The following is a 12,478-nucleotide window of genomic DNA, read 5'->3' on the forward strand; positions in this document are numbered from 1 at the left end:
CACAATAAAATTTATATCACAATTAAGACAATGAAGAGAGGACATTTTTCTATGATAGGAATCTGAATTTTGTTGTTGGAAATGCTGTCATCTGAACAATTCACCATGAGAGGAAAGCAAAAATAAAGAAAAAAGCAAAAACCTAAGTAACAGACAAATGGACAAAGAAGGAATGCAGTTGCCTCCCTGACTATTTATTCCCGTCTTAAGTCCTGCAGAATAAGAAATGAACTACTCAGTTCATTGACTCCTAACAGTGAGTCAACATATTTGCATAAATACTGCAGTGTGTTTGTACCACATTTTCCATTGTTTTCTTTCAAGTATAAATTTCGTTGAAATGAACTGTATTCATTAGTGGGAGACTTTGCAATCAACTTTGTCCCTAGGGAATTCTGAGACCTAACTGCCGTCTCCAAGATCAGTCAGCAATTTAGAGTACATCTATGGTCCTTTCACAAAAATGTAATGGGAGATGAAGGCTGAAGTGGGGAGGAAAGAAATGCCAAAGAAAAACTCCAGAGCCTTGTGGTTAATTCAATAATGTTATGGTGCAAAATGACCCTTTATCATTCCAGCAGCAAGTGATTTTCTCTTCCAACCTGCTGGAAATTTTCCGTTCAGGGAGAGGGATCAGAGAGACAGGAGAATGTGTGATGCCCACAATGCTTCTTGGCCAGGAAGGAATTTATCATCTTTTTTTTAAATTGATTTATTTTGAGAGAGAGAAAGAGAGAGAGAGAGAGAGAGAGAGAGCATGGGCAGGAGAGGGGCAAACAGAGAGGGAGACAGAGAATCCCTCTGTGTTGTCAGTGTAGAGCTCAACATGGAACTCAAACCCACGAACTGTGAGATCATGACTGGAGCCTAAATCGAGAGTTGGATGCTTAACCAATTGAGCCACCCAGGTATCCCTGTTTATCATCTTTCAATACTACTGAGTCATTACAAGGTAAGACAAGAAGACAGAGAATGAAGAATGCGAAAACAAACACAAAAATACTTCTACTTGTTTTTGTTAAAAATGCGTATACTAAGTAAAAACTGAAACTCATTTTAACTTCAGCTTGAACTCAGGCTCTTGGCTAACTGAAATAAAATTGTCATCATTTGACACGGCCCTTCACTCTCACAGCCTGTTTCAGGATGAAAACATCATTAGGGCAATCTTGAAGCATATGAAGAGGGTGGGGTGCTTTCTGCAGTTTTGTGTTTCAGAAGCAGAGGAGGAAGCCTGGAGAAAGACAAAATTACTGTAACAGACACAAATCAAACTTAATCACCCACTCATATAATGTGAAAGCCTTTCTGATCTTTTAAGCTTGCCTGTAATTTATCTTTGGAGTCTCTGCCTGTGAAAGTGAAAAGTTGAGAAGGAACCTGATAGAAGACCCTATTAAGCTCAGTAACTGTGGAAAGCCTTCATGGAAACCAGCGAAAGCATCTGCTAAAGAGAAAATCGTAAAGGCTCATGTTCCCAGACAAAGACTGGAATGACCCGGTCATATTACGGTGTCACAATTAATGTTCTTTTTAAGCTTCAGGTGCCTTTAAGGTTCTTGGAGTCCAACATGGTTTCCTTCATAAAAAGTAGGACAAAGCTGAGTATATGCAGCTGTGTTTTAGTTCATAAGAATCAACAGGGAATCAACAAAGATGACAAAGGTAATTTGGAGCCCTTAGATGATGAGACTGAGTGCGGCATTTCACACAAATTAACTGTGAAAAGAAATTATAAGAGGCCTTTATGGAAACCTTAGGTTTCCCAATGAATCCTGATTTTTAAAATTTTATGTATGTATGTAATCTCCACACCATACATAGGGCTCGAACTCATGACCCAGAGATCAAGAGTCACATGCTCTACAACAGAGCCAGCCAGGTGCCCCCAATGAATACTAATTAAACTGGAACAGTGAAACAACTTGACCTGGGGTCTGATGACTAAGATTTGAACTCAGTTTTCTCATTTTCTACCTGACAAACTGTGGGAAAGTTACTTCATTTCTCTAAGCCTCAGTTTTCCTCATTTGTAAAATGGGATAGCACAGTTGTGAGAATTAAATGAAATAGGTATAAAAACCCAACCTCTATTTCGTAGGTACTCCATATGTTTAAAAAGACAAACCCCAAATTATAATTCTGGAAACTAGCTTTATCACACATTATGAATTTATCTACATCTGTGAAATGTCTGGGTTTTTTTTAATAGTCCATAAGATGACTCCTTTTTGTGGGGACAGAGGGAGGGCTAAACTCTGAACAATATGAGCATGAAGCCATAGCATCCCAAACTTGGGAGATTGTTGTGAAGACAGATTCTCTTTGTTGTTTACCTTTTCACTTGAAAGGAAAGGGCTTTAAAACATGTTACTGTATTCCAGATAGAAAAAAGGGAGTGGATTGTTAATGTAGAATAATTAATTGACTGGTTCTCTACTTCCAGTTATGAGGCACATTTCATAACTATATACAGTATCAATATATTCACTCCCATTTTTCCCAACTCCTAGTTTTTTTTTCTTTATCTTATTTAATACCCTACTTGCTTAAGTAAATATTTCAATAAGTATTTATGTACTATGTCTGTATAGTAGGGCAATTCAAATAAAAACACAGCTTATTTTGGTATTGTCACTCTTGTGTGTTAAAACAGGGAAAGGATCCAAGAATATAAAATATCTCACATAAAGTTTCTTGAATGGTTATTCTCACTTTAAGAGAGAGAAGTGCAATTTATGACTATAGTAACAGGTTCAACATGAATGTGGCAATAGATATAAATTATGTTGAACTGGTTTTAAAGAAAATAAACTGTTCCTTCCCATGAACCTTCACCCATTTGAAGCTTTTGAAATATTTAGATAAAATTTTCTCTCTCATTTTCATCTGCCTTTGTAGTCTGACTTTGAGCCAGGACTTGAAGCAGACATACTGGGCTCTTGCGAAAAAGCTTGTTCCCACAAGATTGCCAGCCAAATTTTGCAGACTCAAGATGTTTGGAGAGTTTGAATAATCATCACAATTTTTGGACGTCTATCTGAGGTAAACATAAATGCCAAACCTTGAGGGTCTCACTATTAGTGTAAGTATGATTCAGTATGAGGTATTTCTGTCCTTGGCCGGTTGATAGAAGATAATTATAAGGTTCCTTAATTGAAATTTAATTAGAAATACAAAGTGATACATGTTAGTTTATAAAATATCACAGTGAAACAATTTGCTCCGGTATACCAGATGAACAGAAAACAAATGAACACATTCTTAGAACTAAGTGACCCTCCAATCTTTGGAAAGATTTTATAATTGATTGATCGATTGACTAAAACATTTGTTTGTTATCACAAGTAACGCTTTAAAGGGCTATAGTTGTTTTACATTCTCCTCCTGAACAACATAACAAAATTCCCAAAGGCATATCCTTTTAAGAAATGTGTCTGTAGTAAAGGCAATTTGTAAATGCTAAAAGTCGAGGAAATTTTTTTAATGGCAAATATTTTAAAAGGTAATACAAGGGAGGTAATAGTGGGAAAGGGACTAAGAGGGGTGGCTTCATGTCTTCAAGGCCAAGAGTGCTTTATCCTGACCGGGATAAAAGTTGTTAGAGAGTTTGTGGCAGTGAGAAAAAGAGCCTTCTCTAACATGTCATTTCCCTTCATTTTGTTTTGCTGAAAGGGCAAAGGGAATCCATTTGGGCTAAAGAAGGGCTGATGTGAGGCATCAGAAGTCAGGGGTCTTCTATGAAAGTCCTGCGCAGGAGAGAGTCATATGTCTGAGGTAATTCAATTATTAAAGCTAACAGTCGAAGAAAGAGGAGCGGGAAGCTTCTAGCCTTAAGAAAAGGTTCAGGATACTTCTACATAACTCTCCTTTCTATTAAGAGAAGTAAAGGGTGATTAACAAGTTAAAATTTAAGTGAAGCCTCTAACTGACACCTTGGTGCTTAGAGTTCTTTAAATCTTGTAAATTACACACCACGCTGCTTATGTGATTATTTATTCGATAAAGCAGTAGTTGTATTTTTACGTAGAAAGAATACGAGCCTGGATTGTGTGCTGAATTCCTGCTTTTGCTTAGTTACCTCCTGTAAGACTAATTTTTGGACTTTTGCCATTCACGTGTTCACCTTCTTTTGTTTTAAGAATAATGACTAAAAAGCTTTGACTTTTACTTTATAGATTTTTGTTATGGATCTCAAAAGGGGAGATTATAAACTTGAAGAGGTGACTATAATTCACTTTGCCTAAACTTGCTGAGTTTCTCAATAGAAGAGCAATTGGTATTCAGATGGGTTAATTCTCATTGTGCTGTAGCCAGTATTGCAAGATGTGCAACATCCCATCTCATTAAATGCTATAAACGTTTCCCACCCACTGTGGTAATGTGCAGGGTAATAACACCGTACATTTCCAACTGGTCCTTGAAGAGTAGTATATGCATAGCACTCCAGTACCTGCCCCCACCCCCCACTCCAATCTCCCTGCCACAACCACATAAAAACCACTGGCAGAGGATTTGTAGGTTTAGTTCTTCGAATCTCAATTATTATAGAAAATTAATGAGCAGCTCTGATAGTAAAGGAAAGACCCAATTAAGAATCAAAAAATTCAGCGGTGCCAGGGTGGCTTAGTCGGCTAAACATCTGACTCTTGATTTCGGCTCAGGTCATGATCTCACGTCATGAGACGGAGCCCCAAGTTGGGATCTGCACTGGGGGAGGAGCCTGCATAAGATTCTCTCTCTCCCTTAACCCCTCCTCTGCTTGTGTATACACACACATGCGTGTATGCACGCCCTCTCTCTCTCAAAAAAAAAAAAAAAGAATCAAGAAATCTAGATTCTAGTTTTAATACTGAATCTGTTGGAAAATCTTTGAATTCCTTGAATGTCAGTTTGCCTATCTATTAAATGGTAATCAACTTTCCTATTTAATAAATTCTTTTGAAAATTAAGAGATCTTATGTACACTAAAACACTTGTAAAAGTATAAAAATCTAGGGGTGCCTGGCTGTCTCAGTTGATAGAACATATGACTCTTGATCTCAGGTTGTGAGTTCGAGCCTCACATTGGTATCGAGATTACTTAAAAAAATAAAATCGTAAAAAAGGATAGGGGCAGCTGGGTGGCTCAGTCGGTTAACTGTCCACCTTCAGCTCAGGTCACGATCTCACGGTTTGTGGGTTTGAGCCCCGTATCGGGCTCTGTGCTGACAGCTAGCTCAGAGCCTGGAGCCTGCTTCAGATTCTGTCTTTCCCTCTCTCTGCCCCTCCCCTGCTCTGTCTCTGTCTCTGTCTCTCTCTGTCTCTCAAAAATAAAGAAAACATTAAAAAGTTAACAAAAAATTATAAAAATCTATATAAGTAAGTATTACAAATAATCCTCAGCAGTCATCTTTGGGTAATGTAATAAATGATAATCAACTTACATGAAGAACATGTTATGTTTTAGACATTTTTCTAAGGACTGTAGAGGATTGAAAGGAGAGTAACTCATGAGTCCTGTGTTTATCTCTTGTACTGCAGAAGGGAAGATAGAATGTATTTGCGGTAATAAACAATGAGAGCCAGATATGTGATGTTAGCAATATGTACTAGAAAGGTTTAGAATTACACTATATGTTAACTAACTTGGGTTTAAGTAAGAAAAAAAAAAGAAAGTTTTAGAAGAGAAAACATATTCAGTGAAAGATGTAAAAAGTTGAAAATTGTGAAGGAACCACTTCCCTTATTACAACAATGGAGATATATGGTTCTCTTTCATCATAATACACATTAGGAAAGTATCAATATTCTCCACATGGATATTTGTATAGGTAATAGATCTTGGGGATATAAATGACTAAAACTTTCTTCTGTGGGAAATACTATCAGATAACTAATTTGCACTAATAAGACAGAGAAGGAATGGTTGAAGAGAGCAAACATATTAGTCTCAAACACATAGGGCAACAGATAAAATATCCTCTGACTGATTTTCAGACCATCTTGTTGCTCTTGGTGTCCTTGTATTCTCTGTCCTTCCTCTGGCTCTGGTCTTGCCCCTATTGGCTTTGGTCTCTGTGCCCTGGAATCAGTCCTTGCTTCTCCTTGGACTTGGCACTCATACATATGTAGTTTGACCTCAGCTTGGAACCCTGGAAACCCATCCCTAAGGGGCTGACTCTTTGACTTCAGGTTTCCTTTTGAAATCTAGTATGCACCCTGGAAAGAGATTTTCTACCCTTGTTTGCTAACATGTTAGAAGCCTCTCAGCAAAAAGACATACCCATGTTAGAAAAACCCAATGAAGCATTCAATATACCCTCCAAGATTATTTGACTATTCAAATATTTATTAACCTGAAATTTCTCAGTGACATTGTCAGTTGCCAAAACTTGCATTTCTACTCTTCCTTCTTTATCTTTTGATGTAACAAACACTTCCCCTCTTTGTTGAAAATGACCTTCTTTAGCTGTGACATTGAACTCTCCAGATTCTTCTTTGTTTCTGAACACTCCTTCTCAGGTAGCACTGGTTTTTTTTTTCTCTCAGCTACTCTGAGTGCAGGGCTTCCCACAAGTCTCTGTCATCAGTTTTTGTCTCTCTTGTTTATATATCCCATGGCCCAGCTATAGTCACACCTGAAATTCCCCCCTAGCTCCAGCCTCCATTTCAGACCATGGGCAAGACCTTTTATATGAATGCCCTACCTATAGTTCACACTCAAAATAAATGTACGATCAACTTTTCCCTAATATCCAGTATAAATCTCTTCCTCCTCTGTCTTTCCTAACTGGATGGCATTTAGTCGTTCCGACTAAGAATTTGAAGAATCATCTTCATTTCTTTCTCCTTTATTCTTAATTTCAATAACTGACCAAATCATCAAAAATATCTTCAAAATGCTCCTTGAGTCTGGCCTCTGATTTTTATTGTTGTAGCCTTTTCTCCCTCAGTTTCTTGCTGGAAACTACTGTAACAACAGTCTAATTGAGTTAACAGCCTCTAGTCTCTTTCGCTGGCAATTAATTTTATTCACTGCTACAGAGTTACTATTTTCTTCTAAATTAATTTAATTATGAAAGTCATAAAAGACCATTCTAAAAATTAAAACAACAGCAGGGTAGAGAGGTAAAAGTGAGTCCTCCTCTCTCCTTCCCTCAACTCCCATAGGTTTGATGTATATTCTTCCAGACCTCATTCTAAAACATATACACTCAAATAGGATTTGCATTATTGCCCTCAAGAGTTCAGTACTTCTGTGAAATGTCAGGTGTTAGACAGATTCTCCATTTTGAGTAACCTATTTTGATTCTTTAGAAGCTTTTAGAATTTTCTCTTTCATCTTGAGAGTTCATCAGGAGCCCTGTAAGTCTTTTAACCTATATTCTACCCAATGCTTCCTTCATGTGTCTTTCAACGCAAAAATGCCTGTATTTCTTCAGCTAAGACTAATTTTCTTCTATTGTTTCCTTCAGTAAATTATTTCCCCTCCATTATTTCTTTCTCTTAATGGGAATTCGATTGGGTGGATCTTGGCCTCATGAATGTCCTTCCAGTCTCTACCCTTTTCCTTATATTTGTCATTTCTTTTTCTTTGTGATCTGCATTCTAAGAAACTTCATAGCTTTCTTTCCATATAATTAGTCCTTTCATTTGATTTTTCAGACTATCCATCGAAATTTTTATTTTTTACATTCTATTGTATGCTTGTATATATGTATGTATTTAAAGATTTTATTTTCGGGGTGCCTGGGTGGCTCAGTCAGTTGGGCGTCCGACTTCAGCTCAGGTCATGATCTCTCAGTCTGTGAGTTTGAGCCCCGCGTCGGCTTTGTGCCGACAGCTCAGAGCCTGGAGCCTGTTTCAGATTCTGTGTCTCCCTCTCTCTGACCTTCCCCCATTCATGCTCTGTCTCTCTCTGTCTCAAAAATGAATAAACGTTAAAAAAAATAAAAAATAAATAAATAAAGATTTTATTTTTAAGTAATCTCTACACCCAACATGGGGCTCGAACTTACATTCCCAAGGTAAAGAGTCACATGCTCTACCTACTGAGCCAGCCAAGCACCCCTTTGCCATTCTACTTTAAATTTCACTGTCTTATTCTTTTTTCTTTTGCCAAAATAAACACATTTTTACTTTATCAGAACTATGTCTTCCTACTGTTAATTAGAAGTAAAAAAATATATATCTGTTTTTAAATTTTTCTTTAAATGCCTTTGCTTCCTCTTGAGATTAGCCCTATTTGTTCATCTTTATGAAAAGAGAGAAGGAAAGTTCTTTCATGCTATTTATTTCCCTGTAATACCTGGTGATTCTTGGTGGTTAGATAATACTTATGAATAAAGCACTAGGATGACTGGTGTAAGTAATGTGCTGTGGTTCCTTTGAGTAGTAAAGATCTTATTGCCTTGCAGGTTCTTTGTAATAAGAGTAAGGCTTATGAATGGGAAGATTCCCCTGTAAGACACCCTACCCTTACCCTCAAATTGCCAAGTCGGGAAAGGATTTACTCCGGTGCGAGAGTACTTTTCTGTTACACATGTCTTCAGTAGGGTAGCTGTTTCTGTTGACCTGATGGCCAGCACCAGGTTTATATCTGCCTTGTATCTGCACTGTATGAGCATTTCTATCAGCATTTATAATTTTCCTGGTAGGTGTTTTTTTCAGTATGGCCCAGAGTTTTGGTTCACTTAAAAGCCTCATATCTTGAGTTTCTTAGGCCAAGTTCATTGGAAATGAGACAGAAAATACGTGATATGTGGCATCACCTATTGTCACACCAAGTCATTCACTCCTTCTAACCTTATAGCTCTGCTCCAGACAGCCTTGGCACTTTACCATTCCCCCTGCTTTAAGATGAATTACATCCATACCTGGGACATTTTCTCCAGAGATTTGGAGACAGCCTTTAGTCTGTATAATTTGTTCAAGCAAAATAATCATAAGGATCTGACCGTTGATTTTGGATTTATCATAATCAGCTTAAAAATTATATGTAGTCTTTTGAAGCGATGTATTTTGTTACTCCAAAACAGTCTTATTACCCAATATTCTAACGAACGGTAGAAAAAGAAAGAAATCATCACATAGTCCCAGTTATACATGTTCATTTCTATCTATGTATAGATTTATAAATTTCTCTTCTATAAGCAATAGCTAATAATATAATGTGTTATTTTCCTTTGCCTTGAATTAGGAGTATGTGATAAGAGAGAGAAAACTTTTTAAATATGGTTTATAGTTTGCACAAGAATTTCTCCCAGGGAGAGAATTCTCTGTTGAAAATATCTAGGGGCCAGATGATGCCAAGACTTCTGAGGAGGACAACATTGTCCTGACTGGTAGAGGAAAAACAATTTGGAGCTTCTGCTGCAATGCAGAAGGGAAGAGAAAGTTGAGAAGTAGAGAGGATTAGGGAGAGAGATGACAGCGAGATGGGGAGAGGAGAGGGCTATGTGTTGAAATCTCACAACGGCATGGTGGTCATTAGTGGCTATCGGTGAACACGGATGTCTTAAAATGGCACAGAGCTCCCCAGATGATCTGCCCTCTTAGCTCACTTATATATATTGTGGATATTCCTGTGATCTCTCACCTGCCTCCTTTGACACCATTTTCTGTGAAGGTTATTAAGCTAGATAATGTGAATGAAAGCATTTTAAACATGGAACTTAAAGAGATTCTGAATTTTCACATCTGAGTCTACTTAGTGCATCACAGAAGCAGCATGTACAGAAACAGTAGCCCGGTTGGTGAGGAAGGAAATGGAAGAAATCTGGGTACATTTTAAACTTTCACAAACCATAAACTCAGCAAGAGTAGGAAACAGTTATATTTGTGTCTTGAGAGGCAGAAACTTCCAATTACATTTATATGCATTGTCTATCTCCTTCCCCCAATTCTAGGTTTACTGAAGTGATGGACCAAACTGTTGTGGTACCCTCTGACACCTGACAGAACTTTACCCTCAGGGAGTGTTCTATAAATGTTCATCACATGAACAATATATTTCAAATTCATGCAATAGACGTTCAATAACACTATGGGAACAAAAGGGCAAGGGACGTATTTGCAATGAAATATTTTGTTTAGTGAGAGGGTTGAGATTACTGATCTTAAGACCTAAAGATCTTAAGATATTTTTTTAAGTATATTTATTTATTTTGAGAGAGAGTGCAAGCAGGGGAGGAGCAGAGAAAGAGGGAGAGAGAGAATTCCAAGCAGGCTCTGTGCTCTCAACATGGAGCCCAAAGCAAGGCTCCATCTCATGAACTGTGAGATAATGATCTGAGCCAAAACTGAGTTGACTGCTCAACCGACAGAGCCACCCAGGCACCCCTCTAGTCTTTTAGATCTTAATTAACTACTTTCTTTTGTTGACAATTGCAATGAATAAATTAGAGTTAGCTATTGCTGCTCTATTTCTATCAAATTAGATACATGCACAATTCCAGAAAGTGAATTGTCATCAAGGACTTTTTCCCCCAATTTTTTATAGCATGTAATTATTCCTACATAGAACCTGAGGACCACAGCAAGTTGATGGAATAAAATATTATTAAATTGTATACCATCTGTGCTGGTGGGAAACCTGGTTGAAAACATAAAATCAGCTTGAAGTTTTCATTAACACAAAAATACACATTTAAGGCAATATTTTAGGTGAGTGCATATTTGTTTAAACATTATTTTCATTTCTTTAATCTGGTATTTATTTTGAAAAACAAAAATATCAAAACCCAATAAATTCATATGTAATGTTTTGGTTTAAAATTGCACCTCCCCTTGGGAATGCAAGCTGGTGCAGCCACTCTGGAAAACAGTATGGAGGTTCCTCAAAAAACTAAAAATAGAACTACCCTACGACCCAGCAATTGCACTACTAGGTATTTATCCAAGGGATACAGGTGTGCTGTTTCGAAGGGACACATGCACCCCCATGTTTACAGCAGCACTATCAACAATAGCCAAAGTATGGAAAGAGCCCAAATGTCCATCAATGGATGAATGGATAAGGAAGATGTGGTGTGTATATATATATATATATATATATATATATATATATATATATATACAATGAAGTATTACTTGGCAATCAAAAAGAATGAAATATTGCCATTTGCAACTACGCGGATGGAGCTAGAGAGTATTATGCTAAGTGAAATTAGTCAGTCAGAGAAAGACCAAAATCATATGACTTGACTCATATGAGGACTTTAAGAGACAAAACAGATGAACATAAGGGAAGGGAAACAAAAATAACATAAAAACAGGGAGGGGGACAAAACAGAAGAGACTCATAAATATGGAGAACAAACTGAGGCTTACTGGGGGGGTTGTGGGAGAGGGGATGGGCTAAATGGGTAAGGGGCACTAAGGAATTCTCTCCTGAAATCATTGTTGCACTATATGCTAACTAATTTGGATGTAAGTTAAAAAAAATTAAAATAAAATGAAGTAACTAAAATAAAATAAATAAATAGGTCTAATCAGAAAAAAATAAAAAAATAAAAAATAAAATTAAAAAAGAGAAAAGAAAAAAGAAAAAATGATTTACTGATAAAAAATAAAATAAAATAAAATAAAATAAAATAAAATTGCACCTCTCTTATTCGATTTTGTATCTTCTGCTGTCCCCTGAGAGCTTCCCCCAGAGAAACTGTGGTTGAGCTGGATCTTAGATAATTTTTGAAAATGCCTCAAAAATTTTGTTATATTAAGTGATCATTCTCAAGTTTTAATAAAGCAGATACAACTTCAACAGAGCAATTGACCAGTCTAATTTTTTGTAGGAGAAAACCAGCTCTGGCATTTCTGTGTGCACCTTGGTAATGAGTTCCGTGAGAGTTTGAGGAGGTCATGGCCTTTTTAACTGTGTGATGCTCTGCTCTCTTTCTTCCTCTGGCTCTCACACTGTGTTTACACCATGCTGCAGGCTACATGACTGAAGAAGGGAGTCTGGGCTCGAAGGGCAGAGCACAGTTCTTAAAGGCACTCCTAATTCTTATGCTAGGCATTTCTTCCTTACCATCAATCTGGATTCTCCTTCCTGCCTCTATTTTAACCCCTAATTCAAACTGTAACCCTGTTGTACCTACCACCCTCCTCACCCTTCCCCCCACAGCATCCTGTGTTCTGTACTCTCCTTAGAGTTCACTTAGTCCAGGAGAACACACACAAAAAGGCCTGAGAATACACCTGTGGTAGCCGCTCTTCAGATAGACTAGTGAGTAGAAGAAAATAGTAGGTTGTTGTTTTAAGTCACTAAGTTTTGGAGTGGTTTGTTATGCACCATTAAATACATAAAACACCGCTTCAAATACGTAAGCCACGAACAGTTAGGAAGTCTGCCAAATAGCCAACTTTTGCAGTTAGTAATCCCAGAGACACCACTAACCAGGTCTATGTCCTTGGGTAATTTACTTATCTCCTTGAGCTTCAGTTTCCTCAAATGTAAAATGGTAGTACGATAATAAGAGAGCCCACTCTTTAG

General features: G+C 37.3%; 1 protein-coding gene and 1 long non-coding RNA gene across 4 annotated transcripts in view; one reads left to right on the forward strand and one right to left on the reverse strand.

The window, feature by feature from the left end:
- Positions 1-12,478, reverse strand: part of PALLD (palladin, cytoskeletal associated protein) — a 408,233-nt gene that overhangs the window by 358,032 nt on the left and 37,723 nt on the right. The window lies entirely within an intron of this gene.
- LOC131506878 (uncharacterized) lies at positions 1,567-10,575 on the forward strand. Its single transcript, XR_009259205.1, has 4 exons — positions 1,567-1,665; positions 2,902-3,045; positions 3,676-3,777; positions 10,484-10,575. It is a non-coding gene; the product is annotated as an uncharacterized LOC131506878 (long non-coding RNA).

The sequence above is a fragment of the Neofelis nebulosa genome, chromosome 3 (assembly GCF_028018385.1).
Source record: "Neofelis nebulosa isolate mNeoNeb1 chromosome 3, mNeoNeb1.pri, whole genome shotgun sequence".
In the NCBI taxonomy this organism is placed as follows: domain Eukaryota; kingdom Metazoa; phylum Chordata; class Mammalia; order Carnivora; family Felidae; genus Neofelis; species Neofelis nebulosa.